Source organism: Pteronotus mesoamericanus, unplaced genomic scaffold (genome assembly GCF_021234165.1).
Source record: "Pteronotus mesoamericanus isolate MK-2021 breed Mesoamerican mustached bat unplaced genomic scaffold, CSHL_Meso_final contig_41, whole genome shotgun sequence".
Taxonomy (NCBI): domain Eukaryota; kingdom Metazoa; phylum Chordata; class Mammalia; order Chiroptera; family Mormoopidae; genus Pteronotus; species Pteronotus mesoamericanus.
This window is the reverse complement of record NW_026555152.1, coordinates 699,983-727,015: the sequence shown is the minus strand read 5'-3', so window position 1 is coordinate 727,015 and position 27,033 is coordinate 699,983. Positions and strand designations below refer to the sequence as shown.

At 36.4% G+C, this 27,033-nt stretch overlaps 1 pseudogene; it reads left to right on the top strand.

Moving 5' to 3' along the window:
- Positions 1-5,840: 5,840 nt before the first annotated feature.
- LOC129073477 (translation machinery-associated protein 16-like) overlaps positions 5,841-27,033 on the top strand; it is a 291,011-nt pseudogene continuing 269,818 nt past the window's right edge.

Genomic DNA, 27,033 nt, shown 5'->3' with positions numbered 1-27,033 from the left:
AAAGGGAAGGGACTAGACAAAGAACATGTATGGATGACCCATGGACATGAACAGCAGAGTGGGAATTGACTGTGGGAGTGGGGGGTGGGGGTGGAATGGGTGGAGGGGGGTAAAGGGGAAAAAATTGAGACAAATGTAATAGAATAAACATGTTTTATAAATTAAAAAAAATTAAAATAAGAATAACAAAAAAATTAAAAATAAAGTCTCCATACTTTTGAAAACAGTGGCTAAGTCACACAAAGTGAATGTAAGTACTTGACTGGCCAAATGTACAAGTTCTTTGTCATAAACACACTCTACCTGTCCTATGGCACATGGTGCACTCAAACATGAAAAATTTCTGACAGATAGTAGTTAGCAATCATGGCAGATGCTAATTAGTGGCAGGCAATCATGTCATCTTCCATCATCTATATAATGTAGATTTTCCTTTGTCCTTGGAGACAGCTTGAAAACTCCACATTAGATTAAGGCCCTAGGGCTTTACTACTAACTGTGGTCAGAAGACAAACAGCATTAGCATCAGCTGAGAGCTATAAAAATGCAGGATCTCGGGCCCCACCTTAGACCTAGTGAAGCAGAACCTGCATTTTCACAAGTTTCCAGATGACTGGCATGCACATTAGGTCTGAGAAGAATGGCTGAAGGGCACACTGATGGGATTGGGGCTCTTGTTCTTGGCAGTGGTCTTAGGTTGTGCATGAAGTATTTTATGACTCTTCTTTAATATCTGTGTCAGGCTTAACCTCTTTTCTTCTGGAATATAGACAAGCAAAGCTGAGGCTATGATGGGGACATTTGCAGAATGTGGACTAGAGTTTTCTGCTATTAACTGGCCATTAATATCAGCCATTCTCTGAAGCTTCTAATTAAGGTTAAGGCTGTTACAGACTTTTTTGGGGGGGAAGCTAAGCAGAATGAGTCACAACCCTACCTCCTATTTGTTCTCTGTGGTGGCTACAGATAGTTTCGCTTACCCACATGGCCCTTAAGGAAGGACTAGTTGGTCCAGCCGCTGGGAGTGCAGTTGGCAGCCTTCGGCTGCCAGCCCCTTCAAGGATCACCTCATATCTAAAGTCACCTCACCCAAGGTCATGTTCCCTCAAGATTGGCTGATTGGGGGTGGGGAGTGTGTAATTTCACTCCAGTACAATAAAATGTACAACAGCTCTGATGGGTTATCTCTGATCCAGGCCTGTCCATGGTGTCAGCCCAAGATGCTGATTTTCCATCTCAGCTCACTTCACCCTCTGCCTAATCTGCTTCTTCCCTTTCTCCTCTACGGATGCTCATCCCTAATAAACTCCATGAATACTAAACTCCATCTCAGAGTCTGCTTTCTGGAGATACTAACCTGTGGCATACCATGAAGGAAATGGATAAAAATGGAACATAAATCACACCCAGGGCATCAAAAGACTTAATTCAAGTTTCAGATCAGCCACAGGGAGATAGTATGATCTTGAACAAGCTTTCTACTGTCATTGAACCTCAAATGTTTGTAAGACAAAAATAATTCTCCCTCATCTATCTCAAAGGGTTATTGTCATAAGATTTGGGTGTATCATGAGATAATATGTCTTAGAAAAGTATACTACAGTGTATCATTAGATAATTTGTTATTAGTTACTAGATTTTGAGGTTGTTTTTTTATTTTTTATTTATTTATTTTTTTGCCTATTGCTTAAGTTCATTCTTCTCTAGAATGAACTTAAACCATTGAGATAACTCTAGAAAAATTTTTCTCTGGGCTACTCTCACACCTGGTTGGAATCAACTCTTTAAAGCTCATAAAGAGGTGCCAAAAATCAAGAGTTCAGAGCAAATGTCAAAGTACTTTGCAAAATTTATAACAAACATTTCTAATAAAATAATTTGACTACACACTCAGGTTCTAGGTTACATGAAAATCTATAGTTCAGGGTATAAACGGACAAAGACATAGGAGAGTTCAAGGTAAACAATTATGGATGGATATAAAGGAGACATATGGCCTCCAAACCCTCATTTTATGAAACTATAAAACCATAGTTGCCCCATGGTTTTATGGGTAGGAGGGTATATTGTTAATGTTTCAGCTCATCTTGGCTACAGAACTTTGTAAGTAATTATTGGTTCATTTTTCTTTCTGCTTATGAAATTTCTTCATAATAATTAGGAGGCTCATCTGAAAGTTAGTAGATCCGTTGGAAATCAGAAGAATGGAACATAGCGACTTTCAATAGAAGGAAAGATAATGCAGAGACTGGACAAAGTGAGAATGGTGAGCAGTTTTTCAGTGAAAAGTATCAGTGAGAGACTCTCTTACCAAGAAGTAATGTCTACTGCCTCTGACCCCTCTATTCTACCTTAATCTGGCATGACTAAGGCATCAGTGAACTGAGTCTGCAACTTAGGTTGTCTCACTGCAAACATTTCGTCTATTACCTATCTATCCATCCATCTATCTATCTTTATCTCCCTTTTTCTGAAAAATCATCTCAGATTAATATAACAATTCACTTATCAATAAATTTCTATAAAAAGAAAATTAGAGAAGAAAATGAGGGCCTTGGTCTCTCTACTAATCTTCAGAGATGTGTGAGTTCCTCATTTCCTCATTTTGACTCACTAAAACACATAGTATTAATTAAAAATTAAAACCTTTCCCTTTGTGAAGAAGTGCAGTGGTCTTTTTTTTTTTTAGCACTAATAAGAACAAAATATCTCCTATTCACAAATCCAGTGCTGAAAAGCCATCCAAGAGAAAAAAATTATCCTTGATTTTCCCCCAAAGTGTTAATAAATAATTAATAGAGAAGTTGAGGGTCAATTTGACAGTAAATAGAATAAGGCGTATGCTAAACTGAAAGAAAAATGAAAAAAAAAAGCAAAATTGGTTTGAGTATCTCTTCTCTTTACCTCTGTTTATCTATTCCCAACACTTAGGATCCACCAACCTTTATGAAGGTTTTTTCCCCTTGCAGCCCCTTGACCTCCCAAACTCTTCATTTTAACTTGGTCACTCTTAACTCATGTCTTTATTTTACCTCCCAAAGTATGTACTCCTTCCTCACTTATTACCCCAGGAGGCTAATCCAGAGGCTAACCTAAGTATTACAGGAAGAGGATGGGTGGGGATGGGCTGCCCCCAAATAACCTGTAACATATGCATGTGTATAATAATCCTGTAAAGACAAACGTTTTATGGGGGTCATTTTCACCATTAGCTATTCTAATGGTGAAGATTTTGGACTTGACTGCTATCTGGCAGAGTGGAGATAACTGTGGCCAGAACAATCACCTTCACTACAATCTGAGGAGATGCCTTACAGCCCTAATTTTTTAAGGTAGAGACCCTCTAACTGCTAGTTTCCTTCCTTCAGGTTTCTGGGAACACTGACGTTATCTTGCCAAGAACCTATTCTGATTTCCTTAATTCCCTTTAGCCTGGTAGTTTATTTGGCTTTACAACAGAGTAGTTCACTGTTCATCAATCATCATCTCCTCTGATCTGCCAGTTCTGAAGGATAAACATAAGCAAATAAGAAAAGTAAAGGAGCCATGCTCTGTGCCAGGGAACAATTAGGTATTAAAGTACTGAATACCCAAAAGATATGTAGTAAATGTGAGCACCTAAATACACTCATAGTATTTTAACTTTCATATTTTTAAATATCATGAAGCTTTTATATGTCCTCAATATAAGCAACAGAATCATTCTGCATTTCTGGAGGTAGAAGTAGTATGAAAAGAGTGGTGTTGCGAAGGGCATGTGAAAGGCTATCTGCAGTGACATTAAGAAGCCCTGTCCTGTGAGAAGCACAACTCTCATTAAAACGAATTGGGGAAGAGCAGAAACATAGCATTGGGGGCTCAAGAGAGAAGGTGACACAGTCTGAGAAGTGAAAAAGGATATATGGAGAAGCCATACTGGTAAAGCATGAAGGCACCAATGAGAAGTTTAGCAACTACAACCACAAACAAGTATGACTCTTCTGATGTCCTTTAGCATATGCAAATTGAGAGCTCAATCTCGGGGCCTCTGAAGAATACAAGCCAACAGAGGCAGACTGTTTTGTTCTTATGAATCTCTAGTGTTCCTGAAATGTACTGACTATCCAAAATGACAAAATCAACATTATGGATTCATTCAATGAAATTAATGAAGTGGAAAATAGGAAGATAAGGAACAAGGAGACAGATTTCAAAAACTTCTACCCATTCCAGAATGATCTTTTTATCTGCCTTCTACTCAGATGGAACATATGAATTTGGTAGATATTTTTTTCTCCTCTTAACATTTATAAGCAACTGTGCTTCATAGGATTTATGTACAGATACATGTTTCAAATCTGGTCAGCATATTGTTCTTTTAAAGTTTGTATCTTTTTACCAACCTCTCCCTATTTCCCCCACCTCCAGCCACTGGCAACCACTTTTCTACTCTCTGCTTCTATGAGTTTGCCTCTTTTTTTTTTTCCCCCTACATTCCATATGTAAGTGATACTATACTGTATGTGTCTTTCTCTGGTGTATTTCACTTAACATAATGCCCTCAAATTCATCCATGATATACAATTCCATTGTATATACATACCACACCTTCTTTACCCATTCATCATTGATGAACACTTAAATTATTCCCATAGCTTGGCTATTGTGAATAATACTGCAGTGAACATGGAAACACAGATAACTCCTTGATATCCTGCTTTCACATTCTTTGGATAGATACCCAAAAGTGGGATTGCTAGATCATATGAAAAGTCTATTTTTTTTATCCTCACCTAAGGGGTTTTTTTCATTGCCTTTTTACAGAGAGAGGAAGGGAGAGAGAGAAATATCAATGCAAGAGAGAAGCATTGATTGCTTGCCTTTTGTACACACCCAGACTGGGGAGCACCCAAATTTGGCATCATACATACCTGGACTGGGCACAGAACCCACAACCTAGGTATGTGCCCTGACTGGGAATAGAACCCTGCAGCCTTCAATTATGGCACAACATTCTGACGAACTAAGCCATGCCATTCATGGTTTAGTTCTATTTTTTAACAGATAGTTCTATTAGTTCTATTTTTTAATAGGTAGTTCTATTTTTTATTTTTTGGAAAACCTTCATACTGTTTTCCATAGTAGCTGGACCAATTTACGTTCCTACCAACAATGCAGAAGAGTTCCTTTTCCTCCACATCCTCTCCAACATTTTTTATTTCTTGCCTTTTTGATGATGACCATTCTGACAGGTGTGAGGTTAGATTTGCATCGTGGTTTTGATTTGCATTTCCCTGATGAGTAGTGATATTGAGCACCTTATCTTGTACCTCTGGCCATTTGTATGTCTTCTTTAGAAAAATGTCTAATCAGATCCTCTGTTCACTTTTTAATTGGATTGTTTGGATTTTTGCTACTGAGTTGTATTAGTTCCTTACATATTTTGGATATTAACCTCTTACCAACTATATAATTTACAAGCATTTTCTCCCATTCCATAGGTTGTCTTTTTATTTTGTTGATTATTGATATACTACACAGAAGCTTTGTAGTTTAATGTAGTCCTATTTATTTTTGTTTTTGTTGTTTTTGTTTTCGATGTCAAATCCAAAAAAAATCATTGCTGAGACTTATGCCAAGGAGCTTACCCCAATGTCTTCTTCTAAGTTAATTCTGTCAATTTTGGTCAATTTGGTTATAATGAAACTTCATTTCCTGAAGGACTTGTTTATAGACTTGTCACTGTATAAAGAATGCAAAACTTAGGCCGGAGTCCTACTGTCGGCTGCCGGTACCGCAGTAGGTGAAGTTGCCCAGGTATGGAGTGCAGATGCCCCGGCCGGAGCCGCGAGGACTTCATCATGCCTAAAGCACTAAAAGGAAAAAAATGTAGGATGGGGAAAAAAAAGTCACCCATTCATATAGTAGAAAAGCAGCTCAAATCAAGAGGGAGGCCCACAAACAAGAAAAGAAGCATTGTGTCTTAATCTTATTGGTGAAAAATTGCAGTGGTTTCAAAATCATCTTGATCCCCAAAAAGCAGGATATTCAAAGAAAGATGCTTGTGAATTAATTGAAAGGTATTTAAATCAATTCAGCAGTGAGCTGGAGCAGACTGAATTACGTAACAGCATCAAAGACAGGCAGGGGAGGTGGCACTTTTCCCGGGAAACAGTCATCAGGTAGAAGATGGAGCATGAGCGAAAGCAGTATGAAGGATATGACCTCAAGATTCCAGATATTATAAATGCAGGTAATCTGAAAACTTTTAGGGAGTGGAATCTGGACCTGAAGAAATTGCCAAACATTAAAATGAGAAAAATGTGTGCTAATGATGCAGTTCCCAAGAAGCGCAAGAAGAAAACTGGTACAGCTGTGGACAAAGATTTAGGGAGATTGGAACTAAATGGTTGGAACTAAGTGACTCAGATGAGGAAATGACTGCGGTGGCCTAATTGTTCTTTACTTGAGTTGAAAATAAATAATTCGAGAACCTCAAGTTACACTTGAACTGATTATGGTAAATAATTGTCTAGGTACAAGGATTTGCTATTTAGCTTCTCTTACAGGATGAGAATCCCACTTGCAGTTTTAAAAACTATTATTTTTATTTAAAAGTGGATATTTTTTATTTATATTAAATTGCTAAAATATAGTGAAATAAAATAAAATAGTGATTTTTAAGAACTGTTTTATCTAAATATCTGGGCCTGGAAGGAGCAATGTAATTAAGAACAAAAAATGTTTTAATTCTTTTCTTCATGTATACATACTTAGGATCACCTAATCTCACATTTTGGGGCTTGGACAGCAACTTCTTTTCTAAAAGGGTCCTGTGGGTACTTCTTGAGCCGTGATAATAACAAAATTGTCTTTCAGTAATAATATTTCACTAACCTTCCTCTTAAACATTAAACCTATTTTCTTTCCTTATAAAATAGGGAAAATTTGATATGGAAATCATATATACTGATGGATTATACATTATTTTTATTTATTATCTTTGAGCAAAAGTTAAGGGGTAAAAAAAAATGCAGGGACTATTCTCATTTTGTTAACCTCCCACACTTTATCAGCTATCTTTTGTTAAAGGGATAGCTCTTTTTGTTTATGTATTATTCCCTGCTTTCTCATTGTGTCAAGTGACAGGTTTTATTTGTGTAAACATTCCTAAAGATTAGAGAATCAGTTTTTCTGATTGTGTGTGGTTTTTTTCTTCTAAAAGATAGATTAAATGGCATCTACTGTAATTCATTATTCCAAAAATCATGAATACCATGGATGCAGTAGAATGTTGTTCTTCATAGAACTTGTGTGCAAATATTCTTTAGTCTATTTCTAAAGAATGTAATGCAAGTCTGAGTATTTTCAAGAAAAAAATTAAAATTTAATACTGTATGGAAGTTATCTAGATATCAACTAAGTTTTGGTAACAATTTATTAAAAGCGTTATGGCTTTTTTACTTTTGAAAGTTAAAAATAAAATGTATTTCTACAACTTCAAAAAAAAAATGCAAAACTTAAAAAAACACAATAACCTGAGTTTCTCCACGATCAAAGTGCTATTCACTTTGCTTAGTATCAGACTATAAAATTAATAATCAACTGCAAAAAATAATTCAACATTCTATAGTTTTGAGTAAAGATTCAATTTTTACCAGTTGGAGAATAAATTGTATGATTTTTAATTATCTTTTTTCCTCAGGATCTGAGTAATTTTCTGCCAATTAAGAAGCAACACTTTCAAGAAAAATTCAACTCTGTCAATGTACTTAAGGGATACTGAAAATAAAGCCAGATAGCTGATTTGGTATTTCTTTCCTAATAACTGACACAGAGAAGAAAAGCTTAATTTATTAGAATATAAAGTTAGGGATATTTACATGTATTTATCCATTAATCAAGTATCTCTTTTTATTCTTGTTCAGTTACAGTTGTCCCCATTTTTCCCTCATTACTCTCTATTAATCAAACATCTTAAATCCAAACATAAAATGTGCTTATATATCTGTCATTAAATTGTTTTAAAATGAATTATATTATTTCTCTGACCCAACAACAGTTACTGAGTACTGCAGAGATGTTTGTTATTGTGTACTAAGCATAACTACAATGGCTTCTAAAATGTGGTTTAAAAATCAATTTCTAAAAGTATGTTAAATGCATACTTAGGCATTTCATCCTAGAGGCATACACAGCTCATTTTATAGAAAAAAATTAAAGACATATTGTCTAAATAAAAACTGTATTTTCAATTCTGTCAGTATGACTTGATGATTCAAGAATAATACTTATATATAACCAAGTTAGAGGATAAACTCAATGATGAAAGACTATTAAACTTGAGTAGCTTAGCTATAGATTTTCTATGCTAGAAATTAGTGTCTTAGTAATATGTAACTACCAGAAATGTTTACTAACAAAGAAATGAAAAAGTAAAAGTTAACCACAAGTTTCTTTAATCTTAATATTTCTGAAAAAATAAAGAAAAAGGTAGTTATATTATTTCTGAGTTCAATGTTATTTTCCGCTAATAATATATTAATTAATTCATTTTCCCTAAGGAATCTTTGAAGAAACAAGACAACTTAAAATTGCAGGAATTAAGCCCCAAGATGGCAGAGAAGTAGGTAAAACTACAATAACCTCTTCCCAGGATCAATCTGGAATTACCACTAAATTGTAGAGAAATCATCCTGACTAACCAACTGAACACTACCTGGAGAGAAGCCTTACAACTATGGACAGACAGAACAAACCACTTCATCACAAAGTGACTGGCAGGAAGTGCAGAGGAGGCATGAGAGGGCTGGCTAGGCTACCACAGGTGGCAGCTGAAGTCCCAGAGGGATATATCAGCAGCTGGAGGGCTCCCCCTGAGGAGTGTGGGGCCTAAATTCCAAGCTAGGTACCCTGCCTACAGCTCCAGAGCTGGTAAAGGAACCCAGATAACACCTAGCTGTGAAAAGCACCAGGGTTTCTGTCCACCAGGAAGAGACAGCTGGAGATGCAGACGACCTCTTAAGGGGACAACACACAAAATTTTCTTTGCAGCCACTTACCTTGGGCTCCAGCAGAAGGAGACCAGAGTGGACTAAAGACACATGAGGAGAGTCTGGGGTTGGTGGCTCTGGGGAAAAACCAAAGGAATAGACACCAGATCCCTATGCTGAGACATTCCCCATACTGCAGAGGCCATCTTTCTCAGGAAAAGCACTCTCATTCTAGTGGCATCAGTCTGAAAAGAAGCAATAGTCACATCTGCAGGAATTACTCTGCCCCACCCTGTGTAGCTTAAGTTGGGCTGCTAAGTACAGCTTAAGGCTATAAACTGATTAAGTTAAAAAACTAAGAAAGCTTTGAGACTTTAGCTGACCCTCCCCTGGGTCCGGTGCTGGTTAAGGCTGGCCTTGGTGTGGAGCCTGGTTATATCTGCACACACCCAGGCCCAGCAGAGGAAGCCAAACACTGTGGATCACTGAGAGCTCCAAACAGTTTGCCCAGGGCCAGTCATAGACAGTGTCTGACACAGGACTGCACCTGTGTCTGCAGATCTACCTAGTACATAGAAACAAACACAAAGAAGTAGCCAAAATGAGGAGACAAAGAAATAGGCCCCAAATGAAAAAAAAAGAGAGAATTCTCCAGAAAAAGAACTAGAAGAGATGGAAGTAAGCAACTTCTCAGAGAGAGTTTACAGTATGATTATAAGGATACTCAATAGCATGAAAAAAGACATATAAATCAAAAAAAAGGACCAGTCAGAAGTAAAATACATCAATGAAAAAAAGACACTAAATAATAAAACAATAAAATTTATAACAAATATAATGAGCAGTATGGTTAATGTCCCTAGGAACTTTTGCATATTACAGGAGCAAACAGATATAAATATATTTTGCTTGAGATAAATTTTGCAATTTTTCTTTCCATAATTAGTTTTAGAAAGATTAAGAGATCTTTTCGGGAGAGAATTTTTCTCTATAATTACTCCAAGATTTTAAAATTTATGCTGTGGTATGTAAATAAATTATAATAAATCTAATTCATATAATAACCTTGTTCATAACAAGGTTCAGGCTACAGTTGATTCACCACTCATTACAGTTTTAACTTTATAGTTGAATTGAAAATTAATTTTTTTTCTGAAGAGGTACTGAGAATTTCATTTTATTTATAATAATTGTTCAATACTTCAAAATTCGTCAATATTGTATATTTTGTTGATTCTTTGGTACTTCAAAATCAATAATTTTGGTATATTTTCCACACAGTCCTGAACACTGTATGTTTGCAATTTATTGTGGTTTTAGTAGACACTTAACTGTGGCCTTAAATCAGAAGCTTTAACGATAAAATACTTAGTTTGAAAAGCCAATTAAAAAAACATTTTGCATCACTTAGAAATACAAAGTCTAGGAGAATAATTAATGAAATACATAAATTTATCACAAGAAATGCACAAAGGTTCCTATCTGTAGGCAAACCTTATGATGTCACCACCTTGTCTTGCTAGGCAGCAAAAGAGGGACTGTGTGCAAGAGAGAGGATAAGAACAATTCTTCCAGATGGTGCTAGCGATAAAAATAAAAATTAGAGAAATTCAGTAACAGGTGACAATAGTGAGGAAGGAATTATCAATGTTTAAAAAAGTAATTTCAGAAACATAAACTAAACCAGAGGGAACCCAAGAACTAATAAGTCAGCAAATTGGATAATGCCTAAAATTAAGTAATTGGAAAACTGGAAGGAAATGAAGAGATTTTTTAAAAAGGATTTGAAAGATAATGATTAATACTGAAAGTAGGCAAAGAAGAAAGAACATACAGATAAAAGACAGAAATAAGATGAGGCAAAGTACAGGAAGAGGGGCAAGAAAACAAAAGAAACTCCCAAGAATTCAACACAATTCCCATTAAAATGTCAACAACATATTTCGCAGATCTAGAACAAATATTTCAAAAATTTATATGGAACCAAAAAAAGACCCTGAATAGCCTCAGCAATCTTAAGAAAGAAGAATAAAGTAGGAGGGATCATAATTTCTAATATCAAAATATAATACCTCAAAGCCACTTAGTCAAAACAGGCTGATCCTGGCATAAGAATACACACATAGATCAGTGGAAGACAATACAGAACCAAGAAATAAATCCAAGTCTTTATGGTCAATTAATATTCAACACAGGAAGCATAAGCATACAATGGAGTAAAGATAGCTTCTGCAAAAAATGGTGTTGGGAGAATTAGACTGGTACGTGCAAAAACATGAAACTTGACCACAAATTTACATTATACACCAGAATGTACTCAAAATAGATAAAAGACTTAAATATAAGTTGTGACACCATAAAACTCCTAGAGGAAAACATAGGCAGGAATATTTCAGATATCCCATGTAGCAATATTTTTTGCCAATATAGCTCTTAGGACAAGGGAAATAAAGGAAAAAATAAACAAATGGGACTACACCTAACTAAAAAGCTTCTGTACAGCTAAAGATACCATCATCAAAATGAAAATGGAGATGATTATATCAGATAATATATTTGCCAATGATACATCGGACAAGGGATTGATCTCCAAAATATATAAAGAACTCATATGACTCAATGCCAGGAAGAAAAACAACTCAATTTTAAAAAACGGGCAAAGGATATGAATAGACACTTGTCCAAGGAGGACATATGTCCATAGGCATATGAAAAGATGCTCAAGGACTTCAAGATAGTGGAAGAGTGAATGAAAGTCACACACACCTCCTCCCAGGACCAAAATGGAATTAAAACTAAATTGTGGAGAAATCACCTGGAACAAACAACTGAACAATAGCAAGAGAGAAGCCTTAAAACCTCAGACAAACAGACAGAGGAATTAGCTTTTTAGCACAACCTAATGCTAAGGAGTGCCACAGAGACTTGAGAAGGTGGGTGGGACACCCATGGACAGCAGTGCCAGAGGGATATTTAAATGGCCAGTTGGATCACCCTGAAAAGAGTGGGGCCTGAACCATAGGCTGGAATCTCCAGCCTATAACACCAGAGCCAGAAGAGTACACAGATAACAGCCAGCTGTGAAAAGTGTCAGGGTTGCCCTCTGCCAGAGATGGGTGGCTAGATACAAAAAGAGCCATTTAAAGGGCCAAGGCATAAATTCTTGCTTGCAGCCACTTAATCTGGGTCCGACAAAGGAGCTGGCAGAGTAGGCTGGAGATGCTTGAGGAGAATCTGGGGAAGGAGGTTTTGAGGAGAGAACTGAGGGAGTAGCCATTGGGATCATGGTGCTGACTCATTCCCCATATGGCAGCAGCCATCTTGCTCAGGCAGACCACTCCCCTGAGTGGCAACAGCATAAGAGGACACAATAGCACTGCCCCCAGGAGGGACTCTGTCCCAGATGGGTGGCACATAAGCCTGACTACTGGGTGCATTGAGTAGATTAACAACTGAAGGAGACAGCAAAAGACAGTAGATTCCTGGGAGTCTTGAAAAGACTGCCTAAGATCAGATGGGGCCAATAGCTGAAATCATCAGAGGCAGATCCAGAAAGAAAAAGCAGTGGTCTCCCACCACAAATTTCACACCACAAAGTCAGGAAGTCAAAACAGACCAATTTAAAAAACAGAAGCAAAAAAGAAGAGTCTCACAAATAATGAGAAGACAAAGAAACACCCACTAGTTTAGGGAAAGGAGGAATCCCCAGAAAGAGAACTAAATGAAATTGATGGAAGTCAACTATCAGATGTTGAGTTTAAAACAGTGGTTCTAAGGAAGCTCAGTGACCTCAGTGAGCTCAAAGAGAATTACCAAAAACTACAGGGAAACTATGAGGAACTTACTGCAAACTATGTCAGCATGAAAAAGGACATAGAAACTGTCAATAAAAGACAAGAGGAAATGAAGAATACAATTTCCGAAATGAAGAACACAGTAGAAGGAATCAAAAGCAAGCCAGAAAAGGCAGAGGATCAAATCAGTGAGCTGGCAGACAAAGTAGAAGAAAGTTCCCAGAAAGAGGAAGAATATGAAAAAAGACTCAAAAAGGATGAAGAGGCATTTAGGGAAATGCAGGACAACCTGAAACATAATAATATCCATATAATAGAGATACCAGAAGGAGAAGAAGAGAAGGAAGGGATAGAGAACCTGTTTGAAAAAGTAATAATAGAAAACTTCCCTAATTGGAGCAGAGAAAATGTCACACAAGTCCAGGAAGCACAGAGGACCCTATACAAGGAGAACACAATGAGGTCCACTCTAAGACACATCATAATTAAAATGGCAAATGTGAAAGAAAAAGAGAGAATCCTAAAGTCAGCAAAGGAGAAACAGGAAGTAGCATAAAAGGGGGACCCGATACAGCTAGCAGCTGACTTCTCAACAGAAAAAATACAAGCCAGAAGAGAATGGCAAGAAACATTCCAAGTAATGAAAAGCAAAGTTCTGCAACCAAGACCGATCTACCCAGCAAAGCTCTCAATTAAACTAGAAGGTGATATAAGGAGTTTCCCAGACAAAAGAAGGCTAAAAGAATACACTTCCACCAAACAGGCACTGCAAGATATGCTAAAGGGACCACTTTAACAAGATGAATAAAAAGAGTGAGAAAGTGAGGAACGCAGGTACAACGAGAAAAAATGAATGAGTACCTATCAACAATAACTTTAAATGTAAATGGCTTAAATGCTCCAATCAAAAGACATAGGGGAGCTGAATGGATAAGAAAACATGACTCGCACATATGCTACCTACAGGAGACCCACCTCACAACAAAGGACCTACACAGACTAGAAGTAAAGGGATGAAAAAAAATATTCCAAGCAAATGGACAGTAAGAAAAAAGCAGGGGTAGCAATATTTATATCAGACAAAATAGATTTCAAAACAAAGGACATAAAAAGAGACCCAGAAGGACACTTGATAATACTCAAAGGAAGAATCCATCAAGAAGACATAAAAATTATAAACCTATGTGCACCCAATATAGGAACACCCAAATATATAAGGAAAATCTTGAAGGACTTCAAAAGGATATAGATAGCAACACACTGATAGTAGGGGAATTTAACACCCTACTGTCAACAATGGATAGATCTTCCAAACAAAATATCAACAAGGATATAGTGGAACTGAATGATGCATTAGATCAAATGGACTTAATGGACATATAGAGAACCTTTCATCACAACGAAGCAAAATACACATTCTTTTCAAATGCACATGGAATATTTTCAATGATAAACCACATGATAGGACACAAAGGAAGTCTCCAGAAATTCAAGACAATTGAAATCAGAACAAGCATTTCCTCAGACCACAAGGGCTTGAAACTAGAAACCAACCTCAAGGAAAAAACTCAAAAACATTCAAACTCATGGAGACTGAATAGCATGATATTAAACAATGAATAGATCAATGATGAGATCAAAGAGGAAATCACTAAGTTTTTGGAAACAAATGAAGATGAATGCACAACAGTCCAAAACCTATGGGACACAGCAAAGGCAGTCCTGAGAGGGAAGTTCATAGCAATACAGACTTACCTCAAAAAGATAGAAACATTTCAAATAAATGACTTAACCCTACAGATCAAGAACGGGGGAAAGAGCAACAAAGCCAGAGCAAATAGAAGGAAGGAAATAATCAAGATCAGAATGGAATTGAATGACATAGAGAATAAAAGGACAATTCAAAGGATCAACCAATCCAGAAGCTGGTTCTTTGAAAAGATAAACAAAATTGACAAGCTTAAAAGCACACTCATCAAGAAAAGAAGTGAGCAGACCCAAATAAATAATATCAGAAATGAAAGAGGAGAAATTACAATTGATACCACAGAAATACAAAGGATATAAGAAATTACTATGAACAATTGTGTGTCAAGAAATTTGAAAACCTCAATGAAATGGACAAATTTCTAGAAAAATAACCTTCCAACACAAAACGAAGAAGAAGCAGAAAGCCTGACAGACTGATAACAGCTGGTGAAATTGAAGCAGGAATCAAAAAACTCCCAGCACAAAACAACCCTGTACCAGACAGTGTCACAGGAGAATATTACACAACTCTTAAGGGAAAGCTAACCCCTGTCCTTTTCAGACTATTCCAAAAAATCCAAGAAGAGAGAAGACTCTCAAATTCTTTTTATGAGGCCAGAGTCATCCTAATCCCAAAACAAGATACAACCAAGAAAGAAAACTACAGACCAATATCACTGATGAACATAGATGCTAAAATCTTCAAGAAAATATTGGCAAATCACAACCAGCAATACATTGAAAAGATCATCCACCACGGTGAAGTGGGATTCATCCAAGCGATGCAAGGATGGTACAATATTTGCAAATCAATAAAAGTAATAGATCACAATTCAAACAGATCAAAGGGAAAGACCAAAACCACATGACCATATCCATAGGTACACAAAAAGCATTTGATAAGATACAGCATCTATTTATGATAAAAAACACTCAGCAAGGTGGAAATAAAGGGGGCATACCTCAACATAATAAAGGCCGTATATGAAAAACCTACAGGCAACATAGTACTCAATGGGCAAAAACTAAAAGCTTTCCCACTAAGATTGGGAATAAGACAAGGTTGTCTGCTTTCATCACTTCTATTCAACATAGTACTGGAAGTTCTAGCCACAGCGATCAGACAAGAAAAAGAAATAAAAGGCATCTAAATTGGAAAGGAGTAAGTAAAACTGTCATTGTTTGCAGATGACATGATAGTGTACATAGAAAAACCCAAAGACTCCACCAAAAAACTATTCCAACTAATAAGTGAATTTGGCAAAACAGTAGGATACAAAGCCAATATTCAGAAATCAAAGGCATTTTTGTACACCAAAAATGAAATATCAGAATCAGAAATCAGGAAAAAAAATGCCATTTGCAATAGCAACAAGAAAAAAAAATTACCTAGGAATAAACTTAACCAACAAGGTAAAAGACCTGTATGCAAAACACTATATAACACTGAAGAAAGAAAGTAAGGAAGACACAAATAATTGGAAGCATATACCTTGTTCCTGGGTTAGAAGAATTAACATCATCAAAAGTCCATACTACCCAAAGCAATTTAGAGATTAAAATACCAATGACATATTTCACAGATATAGAATAGATTTCAAAAATTTATATGTAACAATAAACGACCCCAAATAGCTGCATCAATTTTGAGAAAGAAGAACAAAGTAGGAGGGATCACAATACCTGATATAAAATTATGTTACAAGGCCATTTACACAATGGAATAGTACACAGTGGAAAGAAAGAATAATCTCCTATCTTTTGCAGCAGCATGGATGGAACTGAAGAATATTACGCTAAGTGAAATAAGCCAGGTGGTGAAAGACAAGTACCATATGATCTCACCTATAAGAGGAATCTAAATAACAATAAACTAACAAACAAAACAACCACGGGCATGGAAAAATAGAATAGACTGAAAGTGAAAAGAGGGCAGGGGGGAGGGGGAGGGGATAATGGTGGAAAGAAGGAAAGGGACTAGTTAAAGAACATGTATGAATGACTCATGAACATGGACAATGCTGTGGGAATTGATTGTGCAAGCAGGTGGTAGCATGGGCAGATGAGGGCAAAGGGGGAAATATTGGGACAACTATACTAGAATAGCAATAAAAAATGATTTTTTAAAAAGACTAAAGACTATTATTTGAGCACATTTTCCAGAAATTAGTTTTATAAAAAGATTTGAAACTTTATATTGAAAAAGCACACTGGGTAAGTGAAACTATAGATCAAGAAGGACCAAATGGAGGCCTATTCTAGTAAAATTATTGGACTAAGAAGAAAGAAAAAAATGTATTTGGCTTTTTATATATAAATAACTAATGACTTATTTATAAGGGGATACAAGTTAGATTACCATCAAACTTTTCAAGAGCTCTGCTTTATTCCAGAAGAAAATGAAGTACATGCTAAGACACTCTAGGAAAAAATATTTGAGCCAAGAATTTTAGAATTAACAATACTGATGTCCAGATATAAAGAGCACAGAAAAATGTTAGCAACATGTACAATATTAGGGAACATTGTTCTTGAGCCCTTCCTAAAAAGTCTATTAGAACAAGTTTAAGATAATCAAAATGACTGGAAAGACATTGCCAAATGACTGACTGTGAACATTATACTTGTAGTTTCTTACAGAACTAAAACTACATAATGTCTAACAGGGAAGAAGAGGTTATAAACTCCTTCATTGTAAATAGAGTAAATATAAGCAGTCTGTGGGGAGACTGGAGAGAGCATATAGGATAACATTCTAGCTGCTTTCAGTAATCACATTAGGGCAATGCTATCAGTATTATTATTCTGTTGTGTGTGTGTGTGTGTGTGTGTATAAATAAAAATACATCAATATTAGGGGATATTATAGTTCTAACATCCCCTGTGTTGGTCTTTGAGAACCAGAATTTTCAGAGTATAAAAAGAATATGTAGGTATAATAAGAAAGAAGTGAGGGAAAAGCCTTGTAGTACTGTACTTCAATTGTAAATATTAGTATGATACTCATAAAGTATTGATCTACATAATGATATATACTATGTAGAATATATATCAGTTTAACTCTGTCCTTTTAAAATCCTTAGAAACAATAACCCACTCTACAGCAATGAACTTTTCTAGCATATAGACTGGCTTTGAAATGTTTATTCTAAAAGAAGCCAGATATGCTTGGAGCATGTTACCAAGGAAGCTTCCCAAGTTCACTAAATCTTCTCATAGGGACTCAAGAACCAACTTAAAGAGATCCACTTGGTCAAATATTTTAGCTTTAATAACAGGAATTGCAATGAATCAAAGCATATTGTGTAGTAAAAAAATTAGCCATACCCAAAGAAAGATCTCATCTTTGCCCTCTGCTCCTGGAAAGTCATCTTTATGCTTTTGGACTGTCCTGCCTGATTAAAGTATCTGCTTATCTGGGGACATTGGGTTGCATTAGCTTAATACTGTGATTTAGGGTTGAGGGTTTGGCTTATGTAATGTCAGCTCCACCTTTGGAGGGGCTGGATGCTAAGGCCAGCTCTATGGCCGGTCTATGTGAACAAGTCCCAACAAAAACTCCAGACACCAAGGTTCAAGTGAGATTTCCTGATTGGCAATGCACACATTGTTTTTGAGAGATGCTAGTCCTCTCCAGGACTCCACTGGGAGAGGACATACAGAAGATGTATGTATGGAGATGTCTTAGACTCTGACCCTCGGTTGATTTTAGTGTGCATCCTATCAAGGTAATATCCTGTAACTGTAAGTATAACAGCTTCTAGAGAGTTCAATTTGAGTAAGGTTATTCTTCTAACTATAACTAATATAATAGTGTTATACACATATTCTCTTTGTCTTTGTCTTTGTGATGTATTTGTGAGAAATACATCACAAAGACCTAAGCAAATATCTTATTGAAGTACACATACTTTATTAATTAGGATATAACCTAAGGTGCAATAACACGAAGACTCAGAAATTCCTTCTAGTGAATTGTCAGACCTAAGCATGGTCTTAGGGACTCCCAAATGGTGCAGGTTTAGATTGGAGACTCCCTAACTCTTCATCTATTAAAATATTTGCTTAACATTATAAACATGTTTCTGCTGGCATTAAAGAAATTAGTCACCTTTGGAGGGTGTTAGAAAGACAATTATCTTGAAAACTGGTAAGGAAAAAAAAAAGCTGGAAGCAAGAATTTATTCTGTTTCAGTTAGATGAACTGGACCACTAGATAATCAAATAGTAGATTAGGGGGAATGTATCTTTTGAAAAGTAATACTAGTATAAAATGAAGCAGAAATGACTGAAATAGAGTCTTACCATTTTGAAAATCCTTAATGCATGAACAGATTTAGGCACTAAGTATCAATAAATAGTACCCAAAACCATGAAAAGAGAAACAATTAGATAATATGTGCTTCCTGCTGAAAGAATCCTACCACCACTTTGCAAAAGGAATCATACCTAAGTCTGATCAACTATCTGAAGCCAGATACCAATGTGAAGAAGATAAGGACAGGGGAACTTAAACTGCACATTGAGTGCTATGCAGTTAACATGATACAGACTGTCAGAAATTCTCCAGATCAAGAAACTCCAGTTCTGCTACTCACTGTAAAGAAAATATAATAATGTCAGAAGAACCTGCAGATTAAAAGAGACTTATTAAATTATAAAATGGGCAAGACAAAATTACAGTGTTTAATATTTAGGCAATAAAACAATAAAGAAGTGCAAGGTAGTAATTACTATAAAAATCAGGCTAGTGGTTACTTAATGGCAGATGTGAAGGAGTGATATTGCAATAGACACAAGGATGGGGATTCCTGGGGATTGGAAATGTTCTCTTTCTTGATTTGCATGGCTACATGCAAAAGTTACAAGAGTTTTCTTATACAGTTTATTAAGCTATATATTTGTTTTGTGTGGTTTTATCTTTTTTTGCAAAAGTTGACTTTGGAATTCAAGTGCAAGGCTTACATAAACCCCTACTAAATTTATTCAGATCATTTCTTTGTCTAGAAATACATCACAAAGACCTAAGCAAATATCTTATTGAAGTACACAGACTTTAATAATTAGGATATAACCTAAGGTGCGTATAGATTCATAAGGTACATATAGATTATTATCATCATGTTATCCAACACAATTGTTATTCCTCTTGGCTTAATGTTATTCATCAATTCAAAGGTAAATTATTTTCACGAAAACAACTAATTAAAAATAGAAGTTAACACCTGAAGTTCTGTTTCTTAATTGGGGTAGAGCTTGCATAGGTGTATGCATTCAACAAAACCCATCAATGAGTACTTGCTCCTTTACACTTTTTTTTCCTTTCCTGCCAGCATGATGACTGTGACTTATTGTGACTCATCCTCAACCATGCAAACAACCTGGAGATAAGGGAATAACTTGTAGAAAGGAGTGTGTGCCCCTGCATGACCATTCTGAGTACAGTCCCTTGTGACTGGCAACATTCACCTTCAACTTCTAGGTGATAAATTCCTTTCATTTTTGTACAGTTTTTTGTAAAAATTTCAAGTAACTTTTTTTCAATTTTAATTGAGAAATAATAGACATACATCACTGTGTAAGTTTAAGGCATACAGCATGATGGTTTATCATAGATAGATAGATAGATAGATAGATAGATAGATAGATAGATAGAAAAATTATTACCACAGTTGGTTCAAGTAACATCCATCTTCTCATAGAGATAAAATAAAAAGAAAAGAAAAACATTTTCTCCTTGTGATGACAGCTCTTAAGATCTACTCTCTTAACTTTCCTATATGTCATTCAATAGTGTTAGGTAGAGTCATCATGCTGTGCATTACATACCATGTACCTGTTTATCTTATAACTAGAAGTTTATATCTTTTGGCCATGTTCCACAAATTTCCCCTCCCCATTTCCTCCACCTCTGGTAACCACAAGTCTGATCTCTTTTTCTGAGTTTGCTTTTTCATGTGTCTGTGTGTGTGTGTATATATGTATATACACACAAATATATATTCCTCATATAAGTGAGATCACACAATATTTGTCATTCTTTGTATGACATATTTCACTTAACATGACACCCTCTACGTTCATCTGTATTGTTGCAAATGGTAGGATATACATATATAGAGAGAAACTTCATTCATCCATTGATGGACCTTCAGGTTGTTTCCATGTCTTTGCTATTATAAATAATGCTGCTATAAAAAATGGGGCTACAGATATCTTTTTGAGGGTTTTTATTTTATTTGGATATATTCCCAGAAGTAGAATTGCTGGTTCATATGGTAGTTCTATGTTTAATTTTCTGATTATCCTCCATACTGTTTCCCACAGTGGCTGCATAAATTTACATTCCCACCAACAGTACATGAGGGTTTTTCTCCACATCCTCATCGGCATTTATTATGTATATTGTCTTATTCTTTTGTTTTGTTACTTGTTTTTAATTTTGTTTTATTGTCCAAATACTTTTGTCTCCATTTTCCCACCACCAATTTCCCCCCCTGCCCCATCCATCCCCACCTCCCACCCTCAATCCTTCCCCACTTTCGCTTTGTCCATGGGTCCTTTATACATGTTCCTTTATTGGACCTGCCCCCCTTTTTTCCCCATTACCCGTCTACTTCTTTCCCTCTCATTACTGTCAATGTGTTTTTTCTTTCAATGTTGCTGGTTATATTTTCCTTGCTTGTTTGTTTGTTGATTAGGTTCCACTTATAGGTGAGATCATAGGGTATTTGTCTTTCACCACCTGGCTTATTTTGCTTAGTATAATGCTCTTCAGTTCCATCCATGCTGTTGTAAAGGGAAGTAGCTCTTTCTTTCTCTTTCTTTTTCTTTCTTTCTTCTTTCTTTCTTTCCCTTCCTTCCTTCCTTCCTTCCTTCCTTCCTTCCTTCCTTCCTTCCTTCCTTCCTTCCTATCTTTCTTTCTTTCTGCTGTGTTGTATTCCATTGTGTGAATGTATCATAGTTTTTTGATCCACTCATTTATTGATAGGCACTTAGGTTGCTTCCAGCACTTGGTTATTGTAAATTGTGCTGCTATGAATATTGGGGTGCATAGGTTCTTTTGAATTGGTGTTTTGGGATTCTTAGGGTATAGTCCCAGCAGTGGAATTGCTGAGTCAAAAGTCAGTTCCATTTTTAGCTTTTTGAGGAAATTCCAAACTGTTTCCACAGTGGCTGCACCAGTCTGCATTCCCACCAACAGTGGACTAGGGTTCCCCTTTCTCCACCTCACCAACACTTGTTGTTTGTTGATTTGTTTATGCTGGCCATTCTGACTAGTGTAAAGTGGTATCTCATTGTGGTTTTAATTTGCATTTCTCTGATGGCTAGTGATGCTGAGCATCCTTTCATATGTCTCTGGGCCCTGTGCATGTCCTCTTTGGAGAAGTATCTGTTCAGGTCCTCTCCCCATTTTTTAATTGGATTGTTTGTCCTCCTGGAGTGGAGTTGTGTGAGTCCTTTATATATTATGGAGATCAAACCCTTGTCTGAGGTTTCATTGGCAAATATGTTTTCCCATATGGTTGGTTCCTTTTTCATTTTGCTTGTATTTTCTTTAGCCATGAAGAAGCTTCTTATTTTGATGAACATGATACCAGCACAGAAATAATCAAGTAGATCAATGAAATAAAATGACCATTCTAGAAACAAATGTATATATCTAAAAACATAATATATTGATAAAATTGATATTTCAAGTCAATGGAGAAAATAAGGCTTATTCAACAAGTAAAGTGCATGGACCACTATAACTTGAAATAAAATGTATATAGAGCCCTATTTCACTAATTATGCAAAAAACATTCAGGTGAGTTTAACTTTTTTATATGTATATTACTGTATAATCTTAAATGTTTAATAGAGTCATAATGTCAATATTTTACTTTATAGCTTCTGGGTTTGAGTATTTTACTTCAGGGTAAGAAAAATATTTTGTATTTTCTTCTAAAACTCCTTAGATTTTACAAATTGATTTTTAACTCACCTGAATATATTGTCTTATTGATGATAGCATTTCTAATAAGTATAAGTTGATATATCACTGTGGTTTTGCTTTGCACTTCCCTAATGACTAGTGATGTTGAGCATCTGTTTTTCCTTTTTATTGAATATATTGGGGTGACACTAGTTAACAAAATTATGTAAGTTTCAGGAGCACAATTCTACAACATATCCTCTATACCCTGTATTGTATGTTTACCACTACAAGTCAAGTCTCTGTCCATTACCATTTATTCCTTTATCCCTCCACCTTCTTCCCCTCCCTACCCCAGCAATCACCACACTATTGTCCATATTCATGAGTTTTTTTTTCTCTTTTTTTCCTCTGCTCAATCCCTCCACATCTCCCTGACCCAGCACCTATTCCCGCCTGCATTCTTATCTATGAGTCTGTCTTTATTTTGCTTGCTAGTTCTGTTGCAAAGGGTAAGATTTCTTTTGTTTTTTTTTTAAATACACTGCTGAATAGTATTCCATTATGTAAATATACCACTAATTTTTCATCCACTCATCTACTGATTGACACTTGTGCTGTCTCCCAATCTTGGCTATTGTAAATAATGCTACAATAAACACAAGGATACATACATTCTTTCAAATTAGTGTTTTAGGATGCTTCAGATATATTCCCAGAAGTGAAATCACTGAGTCATAAGGCAGTTTCATTTTTAATTTATTCAGTTAACTCCATACTACTTTCCACAGTGGCTGCAGAAATCTGCATTCCCACTAACAGTGCACAAGGGTGCACTTTTCTCCACACTTTACCAACACCTGTTGTTTGTTGATTTATTGATGATAGCCATTCACACAGGTGTGAGGTGCTATCTCATTATTTTAATTTGCATTTCTGATGTTTAGTGGCATTGAGCATCTTTTTATATGTCTATGAGCCATCTGCATGTCTTGTTTGGAGAAGTGTCTCTTCAGGTCTTCTGCCCATTTTTTTTTTCATTTAATTTATTTTCTTTATTTTTTCAAATACATTTGTCTCTGCCTTCCCCCCACCACCTTCCCCTGCCCCCTCTCCCTTCCCTCCCTCAATCCTTCCCCTTTGGTTTTGTCCATGAGACCTTGTTACACGTTCCCTGACCCTCCCATTCCCTTCCTTTTCCCCCATCCCCCTCTCCCTCCATCCCTCTTGTCTCTGGAATTTTTTTTTCTGGTGTTGAGTTTTGTAAGTGCTTTAAAATTTTGGATATTAACTCCTTATCAGATGTATCATTGGGGAATATGTTCTCCCATTCAGGGAGTTGTCTTCTCCTTTTGCTGATGGTTTCCTTTGCTGTGCAAAAACTTTTTAGTTTGATGTAGACCCACTTGTTTATTTTTTCTTTTATTTACCTTGCCTGAGAAGATATAGCAGAAAACACACTGCTAAGGGAAATCTCTGAGATTTTACTGCCTGTTTCCTTCCAGGATTGTTATGGTTTCAAGTATAACATTTGAGTTTTTAATCCAGTTTGAGCTTATTCTTGTGTATGGTGTAATAAGGTGGTCTAGTTTCATTTTTTGCATGCGTCTGTCCAATATTCCCAAAAGCATTTATTGACTAGATCATCTTTACTCCATTGCATGTTTTTGTTTCCTTTGTCAAACATTAATTGACAAAGGTGGTCAATTTATTTCTGGGTTCTTTATTCTGTTCTATTGATCTGAATGTCTGTTTTATGCCTGTACCATGCTGTTTTGATTACTATGGTCTTGTAGTATAGTTTGATATAGACTGATTCCTCCAACTTTGTTCTTTTTTTGTCAAGATTACTGTTGATATTTTGAGTCTTTGGTGGTTCTATACAAATTTTTGGAATATTTGTTCTAGTTCTGTAAAAAATAGCATTGGTATCTTGATAGGAATTGCATTGAATCTATACATTTCTTTGGGTAGTATAGACATTTTAATAATGTTAATCCTTCTTATCATTGAACATGGTATATGCTTCCACTATTTGTATCCCTTTCAACTTCTTTCTTCAGTGTCTTCTAATTTCCCAAGTACAGTTCTTTTACATCCTTGGTTAGGTTTATTTTTAGGTATTTTATTCTTTTGAAGCAACTTTGATTGGGATTGTTTTCTTAGTTTCCCTTTCTACTATTGCATCATTGGTGTATAAAAATACAATTTATTTGTGGATGTTCATTTAATATCTTTCTACTTTACTGAATTCATTTATCAGCTATAGTAGTTGTGTGTGTGTGTGTGTGTGTGTGTGAGAGAGAGAGAGAGAGAGAAAGAGAGAAATCATTAGAGTAGCAAATCATTTGAAAATAACGACAGTTTTACTTCTTTCTTTTCAATTTGGATGATTTTTATTTCTTCTTCCTGCTTGATTGCTATGGCTAGGACTTCTAGTATTGTGTTGACTAAGAGAGGTGAAAGCAGACATTCCTGTTTGTTCCTAATCTTAAGGAAAATTCTTGTACTTTTTGCCTACTGAGTATGATGTCGGCTGTGGGTTTGTCACATCTGACATTTATTATGTTGATATATATGTTCCCTCTGTTTCCAACTTTGCTGAGAGTTTTTATCATAAACGAGTGCTGGATTTTATCAAATTACTTTTCTTCATATACTGGTATGACCATGTGGTATTTGTCCTTCATTTCATTATGTGGTATATCACATTTATTGATCATAGATATTGTGCCAATCTTGTTTCTCCAGAGTAAATCCCACTTGATCATTGTGTGTGGTCATTTTAATGTATTGCTGGATCCAGTTTGCTAATATTTTGTTAAGGATTTTTGCATCTATGTTCATCAGGGATATTGCCTATAATTTTCTTTCTATCTAGTATAATTATATGGTTTTAGAATTAGAATAATGCTAGCCTCATAAAATGAGCTTGAGAGTATTTCCTTCTCTTGAATTTTTTGGAATAGTTTGAGAAGGTTAGCTCTTAATTCTTTGAATGTTTGGTAAAATCCACCTGTGAAGCTATCCAGCCCAAAAATTTTGTTTGTTGGGAGTTTTTTAATTAATGCTGAAGAGAAGTCTTATACCCAAGAATTTACAGGATAAGTTACATCAGGACTGGTAGGAAGGGCAGAAACACAGAAAGGGTTGGTCCCGCTCCCACAGGTGACAGCTGAGGTTCTAAAGGGATATCTCAGCTGCAGGGGGTTTCCCCTGAGAACTGTGGGGTCTAAATTCCAAGCTGGGCTCTCCAGCCAGAACACCAGAACTGGAAAGAGGTTCTCACATAACATTTGGCTGTAGAAACAACAGGGTTTATGTAAGTCAGGGAAAGACAGGAGTTCTCTAGAGGTATAGGCGGCCTGTTAAAGGGCCAATGGACACAATTTTGTTTGCAGCCACTCACTCTGGGCTCCAGCAGAAGGAGGGAAAAGTAGACTAGAGATGCATGAGCAGAGTCTGGGTAACTCTGGGGAGAGGGCTGAAGAGACAGATACCAGAATTCCTGTGCTGAGTCATTTTCCTATACCCAGATGTTATCTTTCTTGGATGGAGCACTCCCTTCTATGTGACATCAGCCTGGGGAAAAGCAATAGTCCCATCTTCTAAGCTCCATCTTGCCCCACCCTGTAGAGCTTATGCTGAAGAGTGGAGTCAGAGGCTCTTTCATTTACTAAACCTTACAAGCAGCTTGCAAGTGGAAGCAGGTGGAGGCAGATCTCAAGCTACCTTGGAACTTTTGCTGACCTGTCCCTGAGTCCATTGTTGGTAAAAGTCAGCTTTAGTGCACAGCTTGGTCCTTCCTGTGTACACTCAGGCCCAGCAGAAACAGCCACAAACTGTGGATCGCCTGTAGCTCCAAATAGATTGCCCAAGGCCAGTCACAGGCAACATTTGACATTGGTCTGAACCAGAGTCCCTCCCAAGCAGCCCAGAACAAACATAACCAGTGGGCAACTTCACACAACATCAGAGTAGGAGCCAAAAATCTTCACAAACAGCACATGCAAAAAGAGATCTCAGCAGGCATCAAACCTTGTTGAGGTGAGGTCCACTTTGTGTGGTCAAAACCTGCAAAGCAGCTTCCATGTTGTGACCAGGGTTGAGCCTCACAGTTAGCCAGCCAGAGCTGATCTCATCCACAAATGAGCCAATAGCAATCAAGACTCAATTACAACAGCAGGGCTCACATAATCCACATAAGGGACATTTCTGGAGCACCCAGCTCAGGTGATCAATGAGACTGTGCCACAAGGTCCCACAGGACACCTACTACCTTAGGTCACCCCACAAAAACTGGGAATCATGGCAAATCTATCTAATACATACAAACAAACACAAAGAGGCAGACAAAATGGGGAGACAAAGGAATAGACCACAAATGAACGAATAGAAGAAATCTCTAGAAAAAGAGCTAAATGAAATGGAGGCAAGAAATTTATCAAATACAGACATACTAATGGTTATAAGGATGCTTAACAGCATGAAAAAGGATATAGAAACCATAAAAAAGGACCAGTAAGAAATAAAGAATACAGTACCTGAAATGAAGAATACACTAGAAGGGATAAAAAGTAGGTTGGCTGAATCAGAGAAC